Source organism: Harpia harpyja, chromosome 2 (genome assembly GCF_026419915.1).
Source record: "Harpia harpyja isolate bHarHar1 chromosome 2, bHarHar1 primary haplotype, whole genome shotgun sequence".
Lineage (NCBI taxonomy): Eukaryota > Metazoa > Chordata > Aves > Accipitriformes > Accipitridae > Harpia > Harpia harpyja.
In genome coordinates, this window is record NC_068941.1 from 1,560,449 (window position 1) to 1,585,621 (window position 25,173).

At 41.0% G+C, this 25,173-nt stretch overlaps 1 long non-coding RNA gene across 1 annotated transcript; it reads right to left on the reverse strand.

The window, feature by feature from the left end:
* Positions 1 to 82: 82 nt before the first annotated feature.
* LOC128153100 (uncharacterized) lies at positions 83 to 25,066 on the reverse strand. The gene is made up of 3 exons (XR_008238845.1): positions 24,944 to 25,066; positions 20,438 to 20,602; positions 83 to 963 (listed from the first exon to the last, which is right to left on the reverse strand). It is a non-coding gene; the product is annotated as an uncharacterized LOC128153100 (long non-coding RNA).
* Positions 25,067 to 25,173: the final 107 nt, after the last annotated feature.

Below are 25,173 nucleotides of genomic sequence, written 5' to 3' on the forward strand. Positions count from 1 at the left end.
GATTGGTAAAATACAGCAATGAGCACAAAGGTACAGGTAAACAGCACCTCCAATTTCAGTTGGCTTCTTAATTCATAAAAGAAACAGAAGGTAAAAAGTGTGGAACAGGTACCACAGAATCTGAATCTCACAACGTATGTAGCTCCAGAGTGGAAGAACTTCGTGCAGACAATGGATCTGTGTCAGTAAGTTGGAACTGACACTTTTACACTGTATAAGACTGCTTCTCACGCCAAATTTTGGGACGTACACGTAGGGTAACATCCAAAAGGAAGACTGCTCAAACAGCTAAAGGGCTGATTTGAGCACCTGATTTGTTAGGTTCCTTTCGGGTTTTCTGTGGGTACTGCTATTCACCAGGATCCAGAAAACTGCCAAATACATGTGTAAACATTTGCAAGAGCTGTCATTTCATAATTTTTGCAATTCCTCATTTGAGCTGACATCCTCCCACGAGTAATCTCTTAATGAAGCACCGCTCTCCTCTTCAAAAATTTTCTGTGGATTAGTCGGTAACTTAGGAGATCAGGCACAAGAAGAATTGTGAAGTTTGCACAGAGCCCCGGCACACGGAATAAAATTGAAATTATTTTTCCAGAACACTCAGTGAGAGGCTTAAAAAAAACCACAAAAACCCACGTATAAGGTTGGATCCTTACTGAGTGCAAAGTGATGTAGTTCCACAGAGGGAAATACTAGGGTTTACTGTTAATGAATTTGACTTGCCGGTGGCTGGATGTCAACCCACACAACTATTCTCAGTGCGTTGCTGGAGGTCGTGCTCTGCCTTGCAACTCATTGCTTCTGGTAGCAAGTACCCACCTGGTATAGCTTAGAGCGAAGTCTTGTAACGCTTCCTTAGTCCTTAAGGTTCCCTTTTCTACTCTGTTTTTTTTCTCAAGTGGGCAGTTCTACCACAACTCTGTATTATTCCTCCTGGGAGTAGTATGAATTTTCAGTTTTCTGGAAACTTGACACAAAAAAAAAAAAAAAAAAAAGAAAAAAGACTTCCCTTTGTGTCTGAACTTGAGTTTTTAAACATGTCTTAAATAAATCAAATTATGTGTCTAAGCATAAAATATTTGCAGGCAGTTTTCATTTAGAAAAATGTCAAGGCAACGCATCGTGTCTTTCAGAAAGACCATTCTGTTCTCCATGAATAACCACATAAAACTTAGATGAGTTTACAGAATAGTTTGATACAATGAAATTAGTACTACCTGCTGCTTTTGCAAAAAAGTTTTGCATTTTCCCAAGTCTGCTGCTGGTATCTTTGTAGGCAAAAACCAGCATTCCTGTTAGTGATTTAAAGGAGCAAGGCTCTATTTTGGGAATTAAAGGTTACCTGGATAACTCTTACATGAAGGATGTTGGGGGGAAAGCCAAATTTGCAGAAAAGCACCCTGGTTTTGTCTTAATGTTAGAAATAGGGATAATTTTCAGGTGGTTGTAGAAAAATCCCAACTTTCTGCAGAATGATGGGAATCACGATGAACAATCTGGACCTTTCAGATCTGTGCTGCCTTAGCCTAACAAAATCCCAGGAAAGAGCTGGTTAAACGCTTCAGCCTGTAATTGGTTTTACTGACCACATCCCTCTGTCAAAGAAGAACCCATCACTAAAACGTGGATCTTTTTGATTAACCTGTAATGTTCAGAATGGCTGAAGACTACCTAGCATTTTTTTGCACAGTCCCTTAAATCACTGACATTTGGATGTATGAGCATTCTGAGTTTGGAAACTTCTGCACGTATTTTGCACTGATATAAATGGTGAGAGGTGGAATGGTGATACAGGGGCGTAAGAATACTTTTTCCAAGATCTCCGATAAAATGAATGCAAGGAGCTAACTCAGAAATCTGACAAGTACCTTCTGACCCAATGAAAGCCACTGTAAAAATGGAATATAACTTTCCTACAAACATCAGCTTGATTTACCTGCGTCTTCAACCTGTGTCTCCATTGAGTGAGATGTAAACACACTTTTAGGTGTCTTGCTGATAACCATAAAGTGACTGTAAAAGGCAACCAGACTGGAACATTGCCCAAGTCAAAGTGGTGAAAAAATGTGGTAGTGGCAAATCGTGCCTTAGAACAGCTCTTGAAATGCTCTCGGGCTGTATCAAAGCAGTCTTCAGAAAATGACAGCTAAGGACTGGGAGTGGGAAATATTTTCTCTTACACTGAAATTTAGCACAAGAAAAAGTCTCGGTATGTAATGTTGCATCTTGGAAGCTATCTGGAATTTTCCCCTGCAGCATTGTGCAGTGTTAGCAGTAACACTACTGGTCCCCTAGAGTTAATATGTAAGTCTGTAATACAGGGTCCATGTTTATTTCTAGATATCTTCTGTTGTCTGTCCTGTACTTCATGCCAACATTTCATATAACTGCTGAAAGAGAGATCTGAACTCCAATGCTGATGTTTGTTAAACAATATTAAATATTATACTGAGTTTCCTGTTACTCAATTCTTCCATACTGTGTTGAGTACACTTTCAACAAAGTCCTGGTATTACAGAAAGGAACATATCAATTGCATTTTAAGACGAATGCATTTTCACACACATTTATGTCTGAAGTTACAGACGGTGACTAGAGTTATTTCAGATGTGGGGGACCAAAGGACAGTAATGCCAAGAGTAATTGACCTGGAAAAAAAGGACGCATCATTTTTAAATATTCCATCATACCATGCTGTGCAAAGTGGAAGAGTAGATACAAAGAGGATTGCTTCATTCTCAGACTCTCACTGAAGAAATACTTTCAGGGATACCTATTTAACCAACCTCTGTTTGCATATGGCCAGGCTTCATTTTGTGCTGTGGGCTCCCTTATGCTGGATACAACAAAATTAGTAAGGATGAAGAGATGCCATGCTAGAGCCATAGCTCTTAAGGAATTTCTGAGCCATGAATTTTACCATAACAGCTCCATTATCAGAAAAAAACCCACCCATTCACCTCTATGTTCAGTGGTTTGCACTTAAAGGAGATTGCAGGAGAGTGGAAAGCATTCAGAAGTTGAAGGGAAAGCTATTCATATTTCACTGGGATTAATGTTCCTGCTAAAGGTTACACATATGTGGACCAAAACGTACTAAAATTGCATGAGACTTCTGAGCAACAAATTTGATACATCATCATAAGAACAACTGCTAGAGCACTTTTGGAAACTAAGTCCTTTTCAAAGTGAACTCTCAAAAAAAAAGACTATTAGTAACCCTCTAATTTTGTGGCCCTCAATTTTATTTACTGCTGTTTTCCTTTGTTTTCAAGACGAAAACTTTTGTTTGTGTGACTGGACCATGAGATATACACCAAAACTAGAGACGTTCATGTGCCAGCATCACCACTACTGCCAGTAACCGCAGTTCTGTTTTGGAGGTGGTTTTGTTCTTTTTTTTTTTTTGCTTTGGCTTTTTTTACGTATCTAATGATAACACGAAGGAGGGCAGCCAAATAGCAATTTTTTTTCTTCCTCCAAATGAAAAATAGCCTTCTGCCAAAGCGGACAGAACCAGCAAAAAGAATGCTGTTTCTCATCCGTCTGCAGGTAGAGGGGAGATAATGCTGAAAAAGGTGTCGCCATCTCCTCTTCCCAGTCCTGTGCCTACAGACATGTGGCTTAGCTGTTTTGTTTTTTTTCCATTGGACAGTAGCTCATTTTTTAAATAACTGTAATTATCAGTATATTTCTAAATAAGCGGCTGTAGTTCTGGACACACGGTCAGGTACCAGTCTTTTCCTGCTCTGGTGCATTATGTTTGCTATTCTTATCACTGATGTTTGGCTCCCATGCAAAGCAAGTCAAACACCTCAAACAGATATATGCCTTTTGTTTGAACAGAGATGGACTCATAGATATAAAATGAGCAAGAAGGCCCATCTGATGAGCAAATATAAACATGGAAAGGATTTGATCACTATAGCAGAATAGGCAGAGACCTGCTAAGGTGTAGCTAACAGCATTCCATGACAGGACGTATCTTCTGGGCACATCCTCAGTTCTGATGCTAAGCCACTCTCTTGGGTGATCAGCCACTCATCTGCAATTTTACAGAGTTTTCTCTCATTAAAATAAAATCAACTATTCATAGTCTCACTGCACCTAAATAATCCAAACACCTAATTCCGATAAGCTCAATTTGTAATTTACTGTCTTATTCCTGTAGTCCTCTGCTGGAACAGATTCAAGACCACAAATCTGCATCCTCAAAACCTAAATAGTTTTGCAAACCTGAACTTCATGCCAAAATCCAGAACACAGACAGGAACGGCCAGAACATGCAGTATTTGGTGCTGACTTCAAAGTGAGGGAGAAAGACCTCAGACAGGGTAACATGCAGACCTCATTGTCCCCTCTATGCTCTCTCTACCATCAAGTCCATCTAGAAAGCAGACTTTTTAAAAATTATGCTGAAAAGCATACCGGAAAAAATGGTTTTCATATGCGTATAAAAATGTTTTGTATATGTATTGTTACGTATGGCAGATGTACGTTTTCCAGATTGCAAGGTTAAGCTTGAATTTGATAACCTGATTGCATAATTTGAAATTATACCTTCCAAAGTCCATCTCAAGACAGACACATGCACACATATGTGAATGACTCTGCTTTTTAAAGTTATTAGTTTCTTTTTGTTTAGGTAGTCCCCTAATTACCTGTTAACAAGACATTTACCGTGGCAGGGGTTGGAAAAGGTTCTTTCACACCATGCCAACCCTAAAGGTCTCGGGAAGGCCTTGCAAGCAGATGGGAGGAGAAGCCAGCGCAAGTCAGTCTTCTTTCTATGTCTTGTTGACCAGGTCTCAGTAGGCTGCCTATTTCGCTGTGCTCTATATTGTCAATATTACTGTTCCTCATTGACGGGACTGTAAGGATTTACAGCTTCATTAAAGTGAATTCGGTGCTGCCTTCCCTGAAGAAGCGGGTATCTGTTTGTCAGACACTTACTTTCAAGTGCACAGTTTGAAAACGATTCATGCATGGTCTTCTGCCTGAATTTTTCTGCTAAGCTGTTCGCCTCTTGGTTGTATTAGGTTTCAGACAATACACGCTTTCCCTGTTCTTCCTATTTTGTCCTTTACTTCACTGGCAATGGTAGTGATATCAAGACTTCAGGCTTCCGAGTCAGCTTTTTCCTATTCATGTGGCATTTGTGTATATTTCTTTGTTGTTGTGCTCTCTACTACGGTATTGAGAAGTTTGCCCAGTACTTTACCTTTACTATTTGACTGGCTGTAATATAATGAAGACGCAACTAAATGTCTGTTTCCAGCCAAGTTGCACCAACCGGCTCCAAAACAATTACGGTAGTATGCCACCCATTGAAATGCTATGTTGCTTTGCTTACAGCAATTGCTGCAGCAGTATCTGGCAATATGTAACACTTCCAAAAACCTAGATAATGGTTTACGGTAACGCGGTAATTTATGTGCATTCCTAATGTATACTGAGCTCTACTGGGAACATTGCACACTTTCATTGTCTGGCCCTGGATTTTCCTATGTACGACACAGCTATTTACCAGGTCTTTCATCTCTCTTATAGTTATCTGCATATGAGAAATCAAAATGGCTCTAATGGATATTTTCAAGAATAACTTTTCTCAAGAATACGTGTTTAACAGTATATTGCTTATATATGATGCCTTTTTTTCATATGCAGATCTTCCAAGTATCCTTAGCATGCTAGTAGCAATTGTGACCCTCTGATCAGAGCTTATTCTTGCTCTTTCAGGTTCCTGCCTTCAATCTCCTATCTAGTTGCTCTAAACGATGTTTTCCCTTACGAAGAAAAATGCATTTTTCATAGCTTTCTCTTCGTGATCTAGGACTTCTGTGTGAGAAATCATTTATATGCATCTCATGTTATCTCCGTTTTAGCTCTGCTGTTCCAAGAACACCACATAACAGTGTTCTGGGGGTGTGTAGGGTACTTCATAAAAATGCCTTCTGATTATTTACAGTAGTGTCTGAAGACTCTCCTTCCCCACTGTGCTGGTGGAGCTTATTACACATGCAAGTGATTGCGAGATACTTCAGTTGTGCGTACATTTTTCTGTGGGTATTGATGTGAAAGCTCCCGGTTGCCATATCTCTAGAAACAATGTCCCAATCCCAGCAGCATTGTCCCTATGCTCCCTATCTCGGCAGCAACAAGCTTTGCAGGTCTCTACTCATACACACCGCAGAATATCACTGAATTTCAGAACGGGCAAGTTACTCCCTACTCTTTGCTTTATCATTTGGACGAACTGCGACTCTCGCCATTTCTATCTTCTACTCACCCTGGGCATCTATATACACTAGGCTGACATGGAAAAAAACATGTTAAATATCTTTTAGTGAAGGCTTTGATATGATGTAATATATCTTTTAGATGTGGGATATCTTCTCTGTTGGTTTTACCTGTTCAAAGCAAGCTGTGGGTAAGTTAGCAAGTACCTCATGTACTGTGCAGCAGTGAGCCAGAAATCACGTTGTTCTTCCGTCTTCCCTACTTACACTGATCAAAGGGAAGAGATTGAGGTCATACCTTGCTACGCTTCTTGTTATGCTGTCTTTACATCCAAACTACTCTCCATTTCAACATTAATCTCTGAAGTGTTTGAGTCCTGTTAGTGAGTCTTGTTGCCTGTCTTGCTTTTCAAATCCTGTACATTTGATCCATAGGGCATTCCACTATCCCTACCAATTTGTCTCATGAAATCCACAATGTGGTGATGTAGCTGTTTTCCTTATGAAGTAACAGTTGCCACTATCATCCTTTGGCAGCAGGTACAAGAAAAGGTTTTTTTTGCCTTGTGAGGTAATACCTTACTGACTGTAGGCATTTCATATTGACTCCTCTATAATGCATTAAATTGCCTGAATCTATCCAAATATACAGCATTCAGTATTTCTTGAGGGCTATCAGCTGGGAAGATTTATTCTAGGAGCAGCGTTACTCAGTTCGTTAAGTCCGTATCAGAAAGAACCTTTTGCTTCAGTACTTTTTATAAATTTCTTTGATACGCTATCTGGAATTTAAATTGTTGCGGTGGTGCGATTGATGTTTGTTTCATGATACAACTATCGGTGGTGATCTTTTTTCTTCCTCTTACATAATTCTCCAGAGGCCTTTGGAATCCAGTACATTCACTTGTGCCCTAGAAACTTTTTGGCACTCGGTTTCCAATTTCCATGCTGCTGCCTGAGCTTTGCAGCCTGTGTTCTGAATTTTATGATCCACCTACTTTTGCTGGTTTGTATCTCGCTGATGTCGTATCTCCACAGAAGCTCACATTCTCAGTGGCTGCTTGCATTCTTCTTTAAGGTGCCGTTTAAAAACAGTTGGCATAGCTGATATATGTGGAACCACATACATTTCATTAGTGTGTTTTTTTCAATAGCACACTAAGCATTGTTCTACTTCTGCTTATATTTAGCTGTGAGCTACTTCATGTATTTCTAACGATCCTAACAGAGCTGCTGTAAGTCCTCTGAAAATTCTCACTAAGAATCTCTGCGGTTCATTCTTTTCACCAGTCTGTCTCCGTTGTGGCTATTTTGTTTCCGATAGCTAATAAATGGCATTCAACCTCTAAGAAATTGTTGGTGGCTCTGTGCCTGGAAAAGTGCAACTGCAGTCAACTGTAGCTTGATGGTCCTTGGCAGTATAGAAGAACCATTCAGCGAACACAGCTCAGTCAAGGGCCAAAGCTGAAAGCTTTTGTTTGACCAGAGATTGTTAATATTTCTTCCCTAGGTTTGACGTACTTCAGGTCTAGCAGCGAAAGAGATATTGAAAACTTCTGAGGAACGGCAGGAAATGTTTTGAGTTTTTTTTTTTTGTTGTTGTTGGTTTGAATTCCTTTTAAGGCATTTATCTGTGACCTCCAATTTATAAAAAAAATGGCTACAAACTTTTTTGTGAGTGTAAGCAGGTGTATTTGCTAAAATCAGAAGAAAGGCATGTTGAAAATGAACTAATGATACTGGGAGCTGGTGGTTTTGCTCCCAACTTGGAACACTTTAAGAGTTGAAAAAATTTTTTTATGTCTAGTGGGGCTGTAGGACTTCTGGAAAATTTCTGAGATGTTACACAGACTCCCCCATTCTGCAGCTGACACACCCAGATGTTACTGCATCACTGACAGCCTTTGACCCTCAGCAGTGCTGACACTCTTACTTTGTCCTATTTTTCATTTAGTTTCATCATAAACTTAAGGTTTTCCCATTCTGTCCTAAAACCTTCAGAGCTGATAAATATTTTCTCTTTCGTGCGCATCCCCCTAGAAACAGAATCTGTGTTACTGCTATAATTGTTCTCTGATATTGTGCTGTTTTTTCTGTTACGGCCTCTGGAATTCTTATGTTGGTTTGTTTCTTGGGAAGATACTAGTTTATCTAGTTAAGACAACTTGTAAATGTTCAAGCATTAAGGAGAAAAAGAGACTGATCCTGTTCTCATTCTTTCCTCCATTTCTGAGTAAGCAATTCCTGGAGTTACAGCCCTCACAACTTTGAAAAATGGAAAGATAGTTATTTTAAAGTGAAGCCCTGGAGCAGGAGTGGCGTTTTCCACCTCAAATATCCCCTACTGCCTTCAGAATTTCTGTAGCTAAGAGTCAGGGCCTGAACTGGCACCCTAACAGGAGAACAGAGTTTTGTACAGCCGCTCGTAGGTCCTCGTTGCTGGAGGAATGTTTATGGCGCAAGCGAGACAGATGAACGTGTAGGGAAGAATCCTTTCAGTCCCGTATATACCGAACAAAGTTCTGTCATGGTTGTATTCAAAAATATTGCTCCTTTCAGCACTCCTGTCAGAAGCCAGATTTTCAGTTTCCTCAGAGCCAGTATCTGGATAGAGGTAGGACTCACCTCCTGACATCACAGCAGGGAACTCTGAAACTGTGAGAGCAGAGGGGTAAGGGTGAACAGCAAGAAAGAGGGTCCAGGGCTCTGCAGCCTGCCAAGCGGCCCTGCTACAGCTAGGACTGAGCCTGTTCCACTCTTCTGAAGCAGGCAGGGTAAGAATTTTTTATAGTTGGCACTGTCATTTACTCAATGACATAAAAAAATAATCCACTTCTGCATATTATTCTGCTGTAATGAATTCTGAGGCTCCACGAACTGAATGTGAAGCTTTCCGTCCCCGCAGGTGAAATCCAAAACCACAGTGAAATATTTCAACATTTTTGTCTTAGCCTCAGAAGCAAAGTTCAATTAGTCAAACCTAAGCATGTGTACTTTTCTGTCTGAAAAAATCAATTGTTTTTAACAGCTAAAAGCTCTTCAAGCAGCATTCAAACAGACCACATTTATTAGGTGATCTCTGGCTTGTAGTTTCAGGTCCAGTACTACCTTAAAAGTGAATCAAACTCCCAATGATATTATCAGCATGTAATGGTCTCTTAGAAGAGAATTCCATCTGCAGCAGCAGCACTAAAACGCTGTCTTTCTTCTGGTTGCCGTTTTCCTTCCTATGTTCTCCTTTACCTGTATTTGTTACAATATAGCATGTAACACTGGAAACCTGGGACTCCCAGTGTTAAGGAAGTGACTAAAATATAGTATGAAACTGAGGAAGTGTTGCTCGTTTTGTTTGTTCGGTTGTTTTTTTCTTTAGAGTAGTGCTTGGAACCTCTGATTTTCAAAGGAGACGAGTGATTTGGGGTACCTAATTTGAGAGCCTTCGGGAAGACCTGATTTTAAAAGAGAGGTTGCTCGCTACATTCCAAAAATCAGAAAAGTTTCATCCAAGACCAAAACCTGTGATTAAGCTTAGCAAAGATCCGTATCGTTCATGTGGTTGACTGAAATAAGCAATAAAAAGATTGGTCCTGACAGTCGCATCAAAGGAATTAAAAAGAGGCACCAGATAGATCTGTGGCTTTGCAAAGTCTGAATAGCTGTGTTGGTTTTTGTTTTTTTTTTTTATTTCAACGCTAACCCGAGAATCCTTCTCAAGTCATGAAAAGAAATATTAACAAACTCTTTGCACATGAAGCTTTTCGTGTTGTCTTTTGGATCAATTAGCCAGTGGCTATACTCGCTAGGCCATTCCTCTATATTGCCCTCCAACCCCATGCTGACAGTCCTTGACATTTGCTTTCTGTTCAAATGCCTTTTATTCTAATACCAACAGTGGTTCAATATTGCCCACCAAGCATATTCATGATCTATCTATAGGTCTCAAAAATAACTCATGAAATTAAACTATAAGAATGAGTTCAGAATTGCGCTTATCTGGCTCCTGCGCTTTTAAGTGATCTAAGGTTTCTGACTTTTCTCCACGGCTATAAGTGCTGCAAACACAGAGTGGGATTCGTCTTACTAAGCTTCGGGTGTCTGCAGTACAGGCACCTGAGCTGTTCTCACTGCAAAGAGACTTGAGGCTTCCTGTAAAGTCAGTGCAGATCTAGTCCATATAGCCATGGAGCGAAGGACGCATGTCATCTAACCAAAAGTAGGTGCTTGATTTAGAAAGAGAGGAATCCTGCCCTGTGTCCCTTACAGTAATGGGGAGGGGTCTGTCTGTCCTTGTTTGTAAATAGCTAGTCATGTTACCTGATTTATATGTTATATCTGCCTCCTGTGTCTTAATAAGTGTTTTCCATGCCGGGGTTGCCTAAGGCTGCCAGATTCCTGGCTCCCTGGGAAAGGAAGTTGGAAGCTGTGCAAATTATGTGTCGAACTAAATCTCTCACAGTTCCTACTGGCAGAGCGGAGAGCCTAGCGCTGAGCCAAGACCTAGGACTCAGCTCCTGGTGTAAGAACAGGAAGCCTGAAAATGCGGAGCGCCTGACATGAACACAAGCCTCACGGTCGCCAAGGTCCTGCTGCACGGTCAGGCACTGTAGCCTCATTGCTGTTAGCACTGTAAAACTTTGGGGATGGATGCTTTGGCATCGCAGAACACTGATGTTCTTGGCTCGTTTGACTGGGTGCCCCAAAGCTAGAAATCCTGCAAGCACAGGGCCTGCCTCCCTGCAGGTTTGTTTAAGCCAATATGATGGTTCTATAGGAAACATAACTTCGGATTTCATGAACGTTTCCAGTCTGATGTTTCCAGCGAAACGTTTTTGGATTCAACTAATTGACTTTTTACGTGAAAACTGTGCAATAAATAGGTAGACCAGGTCTACTTTACGTCATAATGGTTGCTTGATCAGAAATATCACCAGCACATCTTTGCTCCTACTGAAGTAAAACAGTAAAACTCCCGACAGGGGACTGAGCTATGGTTAGCATTGAATCCACGGGAAATTACCCTTCTGAATGCATTTGTTGTCCCTGGGGATGGCGTTTTGTGGTCTACAACCAAAGCAGTTCAAGAAAGAGTGAATGTTTAAAATGTTCAAACCTTTCAAATGACAAACATCTCTTAATCTGCTAACCCTGACCTATGTCCAATAAAATTTCAAAACAAATTAACAAACTACAACGCTACTAGCCTAGAACCAGTACTCAGTGATGACCTACATGGACAAATGCCCGTTTCTCAGACTAGGAATGACAGAGTCCAGCTACTATGCCTGACGTTGATGCCTCTTCTCAGAGACCAAGACTGGCTATTTGTGACAGACTTAGCCTTTTACAGTGGCTATTATTCTCTTCAGCCTTCTAGGAATGTGCAGATTAGATTGTATTAGTCCCTGTGACACTCTCAGACATGTAAGCCCGCTCCACATCTTCCAAGTTGTAAATGCAAATTTGAGTGTTGAATTTATCCTGCCAATCGTAACGAGCAGTCTTAAATCTGAAAACACGAAAGGTTTGAAATAGTCACGCAAAAGATGATAAATGTAATTCCTGGAGATCTTACACTGGAAAATAGACAAAAGTCATTATGTCTTAAAAAGACCAAGCCTCATGTTCCTTGTGTACTTCATTTCTGTCAGAAAATCGGTATAAAAAGGAACGCAACATAAGCAAAACTGAATGTGCACGAGGAAGCGTGGTTTCAGTTAAAATACTGCATATGGAAAGCACAGGATCCATCGTTATCGGCAGTGTAAGTTCAGAATGTTCGATGCTATTCCCACTAACGCAAAATAGAATAAAATTTCTGATCCTGCAGGCCCCATTTTGTCTTACGCTGACTATCTCATGAAACGGAATGAATAGAGACTAACGCGATGTGAATTTTACCTGTAAAACTGGACTGCTTTGGTAGGTGCCTGATTTCATGCAATAGACAGATGGGAATGAGAAGATATCCCATAAACAGACCGTCCATTAAAAATATGACCATTTGAACCAAGTATAAAATCAAGAGAACAAAAAGATACCAGTTTGTCGCCGGGTCTGCCTCTAAAATTAAGACATCGTCTCTATGGAAATTCAAGAATGACTTTTTCTGTTTAAAGACCTACAGACCCAGACCCTAGGAAAGATTTGTAGTTGTCATGGTTTTAGAACAACAAATGTGGAAGCCCTTGGCTAGTCACCTTCACTGTTTTACTGATAACAATACTGATTTTTGTCAGTCCTTATGGCATTTATTCATGAAACTTTGCACTGAATTTTCTGTTCTTTGGAAAAAACACACAGTTATTGTACCATGTGGCAACAAACAAAAACTCTACTGACATGGACTTGGGTCATTTTATCTTGCCACCCACAAAAAGAAAACTTCATGATCGAGCTGGTCATAAAATTCAGTGCAGAATGATGTAACACTGGAACTAAAAATTATTGTGTGGAGAAGGTGAAATTTAGACTAGGTTTCCCAAGGAATTTCTGTGTTGGTTTTTTGGTTTGTTTGTTGTTTTGGCTTTTTTTTTTTTTTTTTCAAAGAAAAAGGAAACTATTTTATTTGATTCCTGGCTATCAAGTAGGCAACCTACCTACTTCCACTTCTGAAAGGAAAATCAAGTACTCCCCTCCTCCTTTTGGTATATAACTGCACTTTCTTTAAGTTGGGTAAGGACCGATTTAAATGAGACAAATCAGAGACTCCTGTCTGTTGGACACTGACATTGCCTAAGTAGCTATTTGACAACTCAGTAAGGTTATCAGGTCCTCAGTGTAGGATTTTGAAATACATTCAGCATTGGCCTAATTCTGGTTATGTGGAAGCCAGCGCTAAAACTCGCCTGACTTCACTGGAAAATGAGTTAGAAAAAACCGCGTGCTTTTGAGAAACGCACTGCTGTTTTACCCCAGTTGCAACCAGAGAACTGGATAGCTTAGAAAAGAAGATGAGAAACTGCTGAATAATCAAGCAATAATCAAACTTTTTTTGAGTAAAGTACCACCTAAAATCACAGATCCCTTCACGTCAGGTCAAAATTAAAATCTTTAACCTGCCATGAGGTCTGTGCAAGCAAGCCTTTATACCAGTGGATCTTCAAAGGTAGGAATTACAAATACGCTTAATTGTGTGCACAGTGTATAGCCCCATTGAAGTCAAGCTCCAGCAGAGACACTGGTTAGCATGAACGGCGCAGAAACAGTTTATTTTACACAAGTGGCTACAAGTGGGAGGCTGCTCTTCATGCAATAGGCTTTTTATTAGGCCTTAGTTTTGGAAGGTAGGGGTTTAATTTACAAAACTGCCGAGAGATACTGTGTCTTGGAACTTTCCCCGTGGACTTTAGACACTCTCTACAACATTTTAAGGAATTTATTTCACAGCAAATCACACAAATATTTTTAGTCTGGTTAGCGGAAGAGTAGGAAATGTCCATGTCACACAGCAAAGAATTAATACGCGTTTAATTACCTCCTGCATGTAAGGCAAAGCGACCCCTCAAAACTGCAGGTGAAGGCTAGTGCAGATGGAGCGGCAGTAATAGATGAAAAGGCCGTTGCAATGAGCTGCGGGAAAAGCGCAGGCTGGGAGGAGCTCTGGCATAAATGCAGAAGGCACAAGTACGGACAGTAAAAAGCAGGTCTATCCCAGGTTATATTGAGATTACTCTAAAACCAATGTTCAAGCCTAATCCTTTCCTAAAAGACAGCTCTGGCAGGGAAAGCTAGTGTGTGCCCCGAAGTAAACAGGTGTCAGCCAAGAGCTAGTCTTGATCAAGATGCAGCAAGCCTTTTCCAATTCCTCAAGCAGGAGAAGTATGCCACCTACTGTTAACAAAACTCTTTTGCACAGCGAAGCCGTGGACCTCAACGTTGACGAAAACGTTAATGTTCCTGTGGGCAAAGAAAGGGCTATTCTTTCAGTTTATCAGAGACATCATTCCTACAAACTATGTCCACTTAGTAACTAGCTATTCCAGGATAAAAGTTTTCTGTTTTGGAGAACTATAGGTGTTAAAAACATAAGAATGGCTCAGCAACATTTAAAACCATCAAGATAGCGATTATTTGTGCTAGTTTGACAGGTACTGCAGCAGTCAGGCCGTACTATTACACCAGGATAAGAGTTTCCTTTCCGTTAATTGTACTTTAACTTCTTTTATTCAGGCTGCTGTAAGTAAAAACCATTGAACCTGTAATTGCACATTACAGGTGGCTAGAAATGATCAGACTGGTACTGCTGAAATAACCCTGCAAGCTACCTGTTATAGCAGATGGTCAAAGGCAGAAGCATAGGAACGAAACCAGAGAGAAAAAGCATTTGCAACGGATAGGTCCCATTCTTGGCTTTGCCATTCACGTTCTGCGCGACCATTTCTACTTCGCTAGCCCTCTCTGCTTCTGCTTCCTCTCTTAACTTTTTTAAGATTTATCGGTCCATAGCACAAATACTTTTGGTCAGGACTGCCTATCAGAAAGGATCTGTATGGTACCAATAGAGAAATCCTGAGGTGCCCGAGAATGGCAGTGTTCTCGGGAGGCTAAGCCTTTTTACATTCTCTTCATTTAAGAACTTCGCAGAAATGTTTGCTACTTTAAATAGTTATATTCGACAAGCATCAGATGATGATATTAGGGGCATGATATGTCAATGAAATATAGAAAGATGGTGCATCTGTGCAACTTCCCTTTTTTTTACTGGGCCAGCAGGGCCTTTGGCAGTCTGCTCTTTGGCCGTGCAGGGAGCACTACCAATACCTAGCAGCAGCCTGACGGAATAAGGCTTCCTGAGGATACGTTGTCCATTCTTGGTATAAAATACCACTTCAGTATGTCATAAATCTACCCATTTTTTTCCTTAGGGAAAAGATCTAAAGAAATGTAAATATTGTTACTCTACCTGTAGCTAGGAACCACTGACTTTGCCTGTATTGTTTTATATAGGTCTGCAGAGCCAGCGATTCACAAACCACGGGGCTCTTACCAGTCCGTTTCTGTGCATGTGCACGACACGCGCACCACACACAAATATACAGGGAGTTAATGTCCCTATCATCACAGCATCTGTTAAAAATGTGGTCGCTGAGGGATTAAGGGATATCTTAAACGAGAGAAGTAGAACAATGTGTAGTGAAACCACCATTCATATCCATAAATCTCCTGCATTCTTTCTGGTAGCAAAAACATTTAGCTTCCTCTTGTTTGGCACTGGGGAATACACACAGCACAAGGTATTTGTCAAACACCGAGCGGAAACCACAGTATAAGGAAGCATCTGATTTTTTCCTTAGCTCTAAATCGTTGCCGTTTCTCTCACAGCTAAGCTGTCTGAAATTGAACTTTATTAAAACACTGTAGGGAATGATCCTGTGTTGGTTAGAAAAGGAAAATGAATTCAATTTGAACTACAAAAATAGCCTACACAGTTACAAGAGGGGGATGAAGTGAAGGATTCAGCTCTGAAATTGTTGTCTGTTGATCTCTTGAATTGTCTTTTTTCCAGCCAGAAGGTGAGATTTTCCTTTTCCTTTTTTTTTTTTTTTAAATTTTTTAAAGAGCTGCACTTTTGGCTCAGATTACTTTCTTAAGCTCAGAGTTCTCTGAATGCATAGATGTCACAACAATTTCATTGGCAAAGTTGTCACCTAATGATTACAATTATTAGTAACTAAGTGTCATACTGAATGCCCCTCAACTCAAATGCTTTATGGGAGACTTCATATAAAGAAGTTATCGCGACCACACTTACCGATTTTTTTATAACGTACTCATTCCAAATTTCAGCTCCCTAACACCATGGTTGAGTCAGGTATCATCACGTAGCGTTTTCACATTATGGATGAAAACTGTATCCTAAAAAGACACATTTCCCCAGATCAGCCTCTTGTAAGGATCTGATCCGTTGTGTTCAAACGCACCCGAGCGCAAGCTACTGACCACGCTTTGACAACACTTTTACTGAATGCAGTTGAGGAAGAATGAGGCCTCTAGGAGGCTGAAATGGACCTTCGTCTCTGCCATGGCTGGAGGCTGAATGGCAGCGTGTACAGTTTGGAATAGAGCCTTCCCTAGCTTGTCAACAGTCAAATCAAAAGCCCAAACCTAACAGTACACGGATCTGTCTGCAATGCATTGAGGTTGCAAGTTCTCTGACTAACATATACAAGAAATATGACAACATATACAAGAAATGCTGACAAGAAATGAGCAGAACGTAGGAAATAATTCCATGACAGATGAAAATTCGAAGTAGAATAGTCGCTAAGTATGTAACTGTCTCTAACGTAATCTGTTTAACAAAACTCAGGTGTATCTGCTTGGGACTGACAGTCCACATAGGCAGGTAAGTAATGTATCTTATTTAGGATATTCTAGCACACAAAACAAAAAACCACGTCTAATATTCCAGTGCCAGTCTTAGAAAATTGCCATCGTGAAGTGTATAACAAAGAGATCAGCTCTCACTGGGGTTTTGATTAATAACAAAGAGCAAACTTGACTTGTCGATTAATAAGTATGTGCGATTTATTTGGCGCTCTGATTGTGAAGTATTTGTGTAAGACTTTTGGAAGTACTTCTATTGAAAAGTGTTTTCATTGTCCTTAACACTGGTCTTTTTAAATTAAAGAAAGATATTTGAAATACAGAATCTAAAAAGTTCCTCAAGGTATTAGGTGACACGGATAAAGCATAGCATTCCAAAAATTATGAACAGCTTTTCTGGCTAGTAATAGTCAGTAGCTAAGAAACAGGTGTGCCAGGTTCGGAACTAGGGTACCTAAAGGTTACATGTACTTTGTTGTGCTTTGCTGAACGCAAGTAGGCTGAAGCAGATGTTTTAAATGTCGCTGAAGTTAAGTGGCATTTAAGAGCTTTGCCAAACATGGGGAGACTGTAGTGATGTCTGAAGGTGAGCTTGTGAATTTGTGTTCAAATTGACTTCTGGAATACAATGTTAAATACTGAAAAGTAATGCCTTGTGTATAATTGAAAATCACACACTTGAAAAAACAGATCAGATGTTTTAGGCTGAGTCCACGCATCGAAATTCATGAATGAGAATAAATGATCCAGATGCACCTTTCAACACCCTCATAAGCTCACTCACCAGACATCTGTAGGTAAATGTGTATTTTGACTTACTGCAGCCCTCTTTTCAGGTACTGTCTAGTGGTACTTCCTCATTTAGAAATATAACTGAATTCATGTTCATGAATGAGAAAATAAGAGAATGACAGACAGGTGACAAAAGGAAAATTCACCCCATCAGCATTTTTCCTCCCATGTACATGAAATGCTTACTGAAAAGGACACTAATTCAGGAACACAAAGCTATTCAAGGCAGCACCTAACTTTGTAACTAGCTGGCATTAAAGTCAATGGCGTTGTAAATGTCACACAAGAAAAAAATCCCTGTTTAGCCGGCTGGAAATAAATGAGAAAAAAAAACCCCTTATATTTACTGTTGAATGGGAAAAAAAAATATTTTTAGGACACACATGTTCAAGAATCAAATGCTTTAGTAAAATTTCATTTCCAGAATGTTGGGAAGAGTAAGAATTTGTCATGCACGGCCCTCAATTCTGACTAGTTTTATCTCAAGATGGATTGCCAGCTTCTAGCTCCATCTACTGTGTCAAACTGAAATAACAGAAAGATTGGTCTTCCCTCTTTTTTAAAAAAACTGTATCCCAACCTCCCCATAAAATAGGAGATCAGGAATCAGCAACATGTAGCTGTTGAAAGAAAATGCATTAGAGCGAAGACAAAATGGCAAATAACATGAGCCAGTAAGTAGAATAGCACACAGTAAACAAGGTAGGGAAGGTTCTGTTTTGAAAAACAGAGGCTCCACAGGATCCGGAGGGGTGTTAGAAAATTTTAAGACGATTGAGGGCTTTTACACCATTTTTCTAGTTATCATTTAAACTCTGCGAAAAATGTTTTGCTTCCACTTTACATACCTTTTTTGAGAAATCAAAGAAATTTCTGACATTGCCTTCACTGAAACCAAGATCTCACGAAGTTTCACACAGAGATTCTCACTCCCTTTCTCATCCAGAGATAAAGTGGCCTGGTAGTATAAATATTTTCTAGGCACACTTTGTATGAAAATAGAAAAGCAACAGCTTGTACCTTGTTGTTCTGCATGCCAGCAGAAGGCTGCTTGCATTAAGATCTCCTGAGCAGCACAAAGAAAAACAATTTCAAGGACTAATTTCAGAACTAATCAATTGTTTACTTAAAAAGTGGTTACTATAGAAATTATCATTATGGACTGGCAGGACTCAAGCAAAACATAAAATGTAAGAAATGTTCAACGTCCTAGCTGATTCTTGTGTAGTCCACAGCTGATGCTACCTTAAATGTCAGTAATAAAAAAAACCAAAACCAAACCCAAACAACAAAACATTAGTTTGACAAGTAAACTTCGATATTCAAACACAGGTGGTTTTGGCCTGAGAGGTGTCGTTCACAGTTTTGGAGTACAGATCCATTATACATTAACCGCAAAAAGCTTCTCTTTATCTTACGATTTGTCTTGTTTTTATTTTATTTTTATCTTCTACAGCACTTGAAGACAATTAGAACGAAATCCAGAATCTCATCCAGATGCTGTTTGCCTCAATTTGCCGTGGTATTTTTCGATTTTATACTCGCAAAGGGTAAGCATTTCGAAAGCGTGTGAAGCAAATTAGGAACCTGAAACCTACTCTCAAAAATCATTTATGCATGTAAAAATGTAAGTCTTTCAGAGTACTAATAAGTTTTAGGATTCCGACTGCTTAAGCCATTTCCTAAAGAAGATACAGACTCCCGAAGTACTAAATATATTACAGAACAAATGCCCTTCTAGCTTAACACTTTAGGTCAATTGTTAGCTAATCAACCCTTTAGAATTTCAAGTTCAAAGTACTGTTACCTGCTGGGTAGTACTGGGGCTATAGAGAAGGGTATGAAATAGTGACTAGTTTGTAAAGCTCACCGTAAAAAACCACAAAGTACAAAAATTACATCAAAACCTTAATTTTAATACAAAAGGTATTGCTTTCCTTTGACCCATCAGGCTTAGGCTGCCTGCCTAATGTCTGTCCGGGGCCATCAGTGTTTCAGCTCAGTCTTCTCTGTCAGAGTCAATCATCTTGTATCACCTACGCTGTACACAGATTTCTCAAGTGCTGTCTTAAATCGTAGTCTTTTGCTTGCAGTACTCTTGCAGGAAGACTGCTTCCAAGCCTCATGTCTCTAACTAGAACTCTGAACTTCCAGCCCCCAAACAGTCATGGTGTATTATATATCACTGTTTACACTTGTGCCATTATTGTATTTTTAACATTTGCCAGATTCTTTGGAAAAACTAGGCCAGCATGGCCACAGCTAGCTAGCTCCTGTTACGTTAACACGCACGCCTCTGCCTAAATACTCGAGCGAAAACGGCAAGATGAAAAAACTGCATTCCGAACTTGGGAGCGCTTTTCCCTCAAAACCACACCAGAAGCAGCAGTGAGTAAGCCCCGCTGAACTACCTGAACCAACTCCAAGTGTATGGGTAGGCATCATCGCATTCAGACGCAAACCAGAACTATTCCATGCCACTGAAAGTCTCCAGCGCTCCTACTGGCCTCCCAGCGAGTGCCCTGGTATCAAACACCACTCTGGACTTCAATGTCCTGTAGGTGGATGAACGCCACTGGCGACACTCCTTGAGATCGAGCTGATCGCTTCTAGTGATGACATCAGGAAGGAACCAGGAGAAGGTTAGTCTTTGTTAGCAAAGACTTAACTGGATGGAACGCCATAATTTCCTGCAGAACAACTGCGCTTTACCTTTTTCAACAGAGCACCTGCGTATTTCTTCAGCCAATCAATATTCAAAAGGTTTTGCTTTCTGGACTTGTTTTTACTTTCCCAATCCTGCCTGTGAGGAAGTGGTCAAAGCTGGCATGACATTGTATTAAGGTTTAAGGGCAACTACCAGAACATGTAATATCACTATCTGAGATGGAATACAAATACTTTTCAAGACACTCAAGCGGGATATATATGTTATTTCAAACTGACACCGATCATCTTTAAGTGTAGCAAATGGCAAAATCACCTGGCTTACCATGCCAAATGTAGGCAGAAGTCAATCCCAAATGGGCCTTCATACTGGCTGGGTTTGAGTGTTAGCATTAATGTTAATGCTTTACCTTCTGCACATATAGAGGTGCCGTCCCGTGATGAACCGGGCTGCTGTAACTCTAAGCAGTTCCTCCAGGCTAGCACCGCTCTTGTTAAATTCTGAATCTGTCTGGATTTTCTTTACTTTCTTTACTCACAAGGCCACAGCAGTTGAGATGCTCACAGGAAACTTGCTATAACGGAGAAATATTTAAAAAAATGTCATTTAAAGCAAATGCCATGGCTGCGTAAAAACAATTTTTAATCATTCTTTTCCATGTGTAATTTACAGCTACTAAAACTGAGTGCTTTAGGCAAGCCTTAAAACATATATCACAGAAAACAGACTTCTCTGAATGCAGAGACATTTGTGTTTTTTTCCTTCTTTCTCCCTTTGACTTGGTCAGCAGTTAACTGCGTAATTGCTGAAGAACTTCAATTTTATTATTTCTGTTTAAAAGAATTACCGATGGTCTAGTTTTAGTTTATCTTGTCTCCCATTTCAGATGTGTCTTCCATTTTTTTTTTTGAGACAATGCTACGCACCAAGGACGTTCATTGAGCCAGTCCTTTTGGTACGTGTGTTGAAGGAATACAATCATTTGGGGTTCACAATTCCCAGAACGATACGAATAAAACTGTTGCAGCACATACAGAAGCTGCAACAGCTGCAAAACCGTATGCATCAAAGATAACCAATGAATTCACTCCTTCTATAACCAGTAAGACAGGTGTGATTTGGTTTTTGGATTAATTTCATCGCTCATTCGGATAATCATCTCATCTGGAGATGTAGAACTGCTGTGCTCCTCCCACGTTCCTCCTACTGTGACAAATACTATAACTGGACACACTCAGTCTTGCCACGAAGAGACAAAAACGTGGGGGGTGTGGTTTTAGGCTGACCGCATTCGCCCTTTTTAAGAGGCATTCGCTCTTTAGCACTTAGAGGAAGTCAGCTGAAGGAGTTGTATTCACAAAAAGAGAAAAATCGATACTGAAACTGCTGGAGTGAGACAATGGGAAAAGGCAGCCTTGTTGCAGTCGTAGCAGTCCCGAGTTTGGGTTAAAAATTCAAGAAGTTTTCACAAAAACAAATACAGAGAGAAAATACATTCACCCTTCCCAAAAAGAAAACTATTTCAGTGATTCAGAAGTGCCATTTCAGTGCATTTACAACAAAAGTTATTGAAGTTAAAAGCTAGATTATTTAATCTTTGCACATCAAGAATGAGACACCTTCTTTCATCCTTTTTTCTCTCCAGCCCTCAAGTGATAATTTCAGAAGTTCCGGCTGTCGTTCAGGAGCTCCTAGAAATAAGAGCTGAGTGTGAACAGAGGGTGTTTAGGACTGCTGGATGGCATGGCACCGAGCACAGGTGGGCTGACTTAGCTGACACGTGTACGAACCGGGAGGGAGAGGGTGCACATGTAAAATCAGGGCAGGAGGGCAGGTGGAGGCAAAAGTCACAGACTTGCGGGGTGTGAAAACTTGCATGTTACACACGCGCGCGTGTGTGTGTGTCTGTGTGTGTGTCTGTGTCTGTGTGCTGGAGGGATTACTAAAACTCAAACCAGGAATAACTTTTTCGGTTTCTGTATTAGTTATAATTCCAAACAAAACTCAATATCCCCGCTTCCCGACTTTGACGATGATACTGCTCCCAGCAATTATAAATGAAACTGAGAGCAGATCCATACAGATAATTACACCACAGCATAGGTTTAAACAAGTGAGTTGTCCCACAGAACTTTTTAAAGAATCTGGCATACACAAGGCAGTGCCTGAAGGCATTCGCTGAGTTCAGACCTCAGGTTTTCCCAATATTTATACTGAGTGTTTGGTGGAGGGATCAAGAACCAGAAGGGAAATGAGTAAATACTGAAGTAGAAGACACAGATCAAAGGCATAACGAAGGATTATTATTTTTCTCAAGATTTCCTGCAGCTTTATGCCAGCAACAAACCCAAATGTCCAGAGTTAATCAACCTTACAGGCTCACAAAAGGAAATGTATGTTAGGTATTACTTCCCTGATTAGGGCCTATACTGACTTTCCATTGCTATATAATCCATTACCTAGCAGCCCTACGAAAAGCAAACACAGCTTTGGGTCATGCACCCATGTGGAAACTGGGATACAAAAAAATGGTCTCAATTATTTAGTCTTTCATTATAAGCCCGTCTTGACGATTATCATGGTACCTATGAGAATGTTTTATTTTGGTTTTCTAAAATATAAAGCGCTGTTATGCAACCCGGAGAAGTTTCACGCCTTCCCAAGGCGTTCTCTTGCTCAAACCATCACAGGACTGATAGTTGACTTTTGTTAGCAGCTTTTGCCTGTGACAAAAACAAAGCTTATAAGCCCAATGAATCCGACACTGAGCTTCTCTAAAGAGCACAAGTGCTTTTATTGCTGCTGCACTCACAAAAGGCTCAAACTAGTAAGGGTGGTAGGGAGAGCAGGTATAAACTGTACGTTACAAAAATGGAGAAAACCAACTTCCTCTACACTGCAAGATTAGAAGGAGCAACTCTTTGATCAGAGCAGAGGTCACCATCATAAAAGAAACTGAACAAATAGTCTCAGATAGTCCATGCTGCCTGTGCCAACAAAAGTGGTGTTTTGTAACTACTCCCATCTGATTCAGGGCTTGAGAATACAACGCAGAGTGATAAAATAACACGGTTGCTTTCATTAGCAAGAAACTGGACTGGATGGCTCAAAATACCCTTTCCAAGCCTAACAACTTAAATGGACTCTTGAAGAAGTAATGTGCAAATGTTGTAGCCCAGTATTAAAATGCAGATTTGTAACGCAACCGAACTGAGCGTTACCGCAGCCCCGCTTGGCCTCGATCAGCTCAGCGGCAGACCGACCCTTCGATGCCATTTCCCAACCTCACGCTGCACTGGAAAGGGACAGAGAGGGCAACTCCTTGCTAACAGCTCAAAGGGTAAAATCCAGTCCTGCAACCGCCCTTCCTGAATCCAAGCGGGTGAATTTCGTGCATTCGGACAATCTGTTCCTCTGCCCGGCTGCTTGTACAGCCAAAGAAATCTTAGAGATGTTTTGTTTAAAGAAGTCAGTCACCTCTTGGATCAAACGATGAAGACTAGGTCACTTTTCCAGGCTTATCACTTGAAAAAAGTGACATCCTTTTCACACCCACACCATGAATCTCAGGTGGTAAGGCTGAGGTTACCTATATTCACTTGCAATTCTGTTTTCTGCTTGTTGTGATCGCAACAAGTAAGAAATGCTTCATTTGTGCTTGTTATCTCTACGTAAATCAGTAAAAATCAAGGCATTTGCCACAAGAGGACAAAAACACTATTCTCACTGATCTGCCGTCACGAATCTTGTGCCAGTTTTGAGATTTTTGTGCAGTCATACCAGGAAGTAGTAGGTAGGTGACTGGAACGTTCAGTTTATTCCTCGCACCTGAACACTAGAGGTTAAGAACTACAGTTATAGCCAGATGACTTAGAAATTATGTAACTTAATGGTGGTGCTGTTACCAGTAATGCAGTCCTTTTATTAAGAACATATAAAGGCACGTGACAAGAGCTAGGTTTTGGTGGGATGTAAGGCACGTGAAGATTTGGGGGGAAACTGTGCAGACTTGCTTTTGTGACGAGCGTTAGTTCTTTGAGAATTTTTTTTAAAAGCAATGTTTCATTTCAGAGGTGCTGCAGACATGACGGGTGCTTTCCAACATTATCCAAAGATGACAAAAGACAGCATTTAAGGGTAAAGTAATCAAGTAACGACAAGCTCTTTACGTTTCCCTAAAATGTAACTGGAGTAGACACTGGTGGTTTGAAACGCTAATTCCAAAACACCCGCAGCGTACCAGCGCACGAGAGCCGTTACCGATCTTTAGAGTCACGTGTTTCTGTGGTTAACAACGTTTTTCCCTGTTGATTTCCATTAGGTCTAAAGGAAGAGAAAAAAAAAAAAAAAAAAAAGCCCATTCCTTCAGCGAGCATTCGCTGGTTGCTTATATTTAACTGCCACAAGCCTTTTGTTACTGCAGGACCTGACCGGCATCAATGCAGGCGACATGTTTTTCCACACAAAAAGTTGAGTATGACTGTCCCAAGTACATCTTGGGTATGGAAGTCTGGGCTGGGGGGGGGGGGGCTGAAGGAGGAAACGGGATACGGCGACACAGTTTAAAGGACGTAATCAAAGCGCGTGGTCAAAGTGACACAGGCAGCCTGATGCTTCCTACTTTTTTTTGGCGGTCCTCCACCGACTTTCTTTTAGAGCAGGGCTGAGGAGGTTGCCTTTGAAGCCCAGAGGGTCCGGGGAGGACGCACCGTACGGAAGACCATCGCCAGCGGTTGGACATGGGGGTTGTCGTGGTTTCACGGTGGGGCCGAGCTGAGGCCTTACTCGTGCCTTGGCCGTTTCCTGAGGAGGTTTCCCGCCCACGGCGTCCCCTGCACCCGCACGGCCGACCCCCCCCCCCCCCCCCCCCGAAAAGTGTTGCTCGACAAGGCCCCCCCCCCCCTCCTCCTCTTACCCCTCTCCTGCCATTTCGTTTGACGCAGCAACTCCACCGGTACAGAGCGGCCGCCTAGCAGCCGCCCTGCCCAACCACCTCCTCTCTCCGACGGCGACCCCCAGACCTCCCCCTCCCCGGCTGTTCCCCTGCCCTCTGCTCCACAGAGCAGCGGGGCGGGGACGAGGAGATGGCCGCCATCCCCGTCCGAGGGCGGGCGGAGAGGAGGGAAGCGGCCTCAGAGCGCCGCC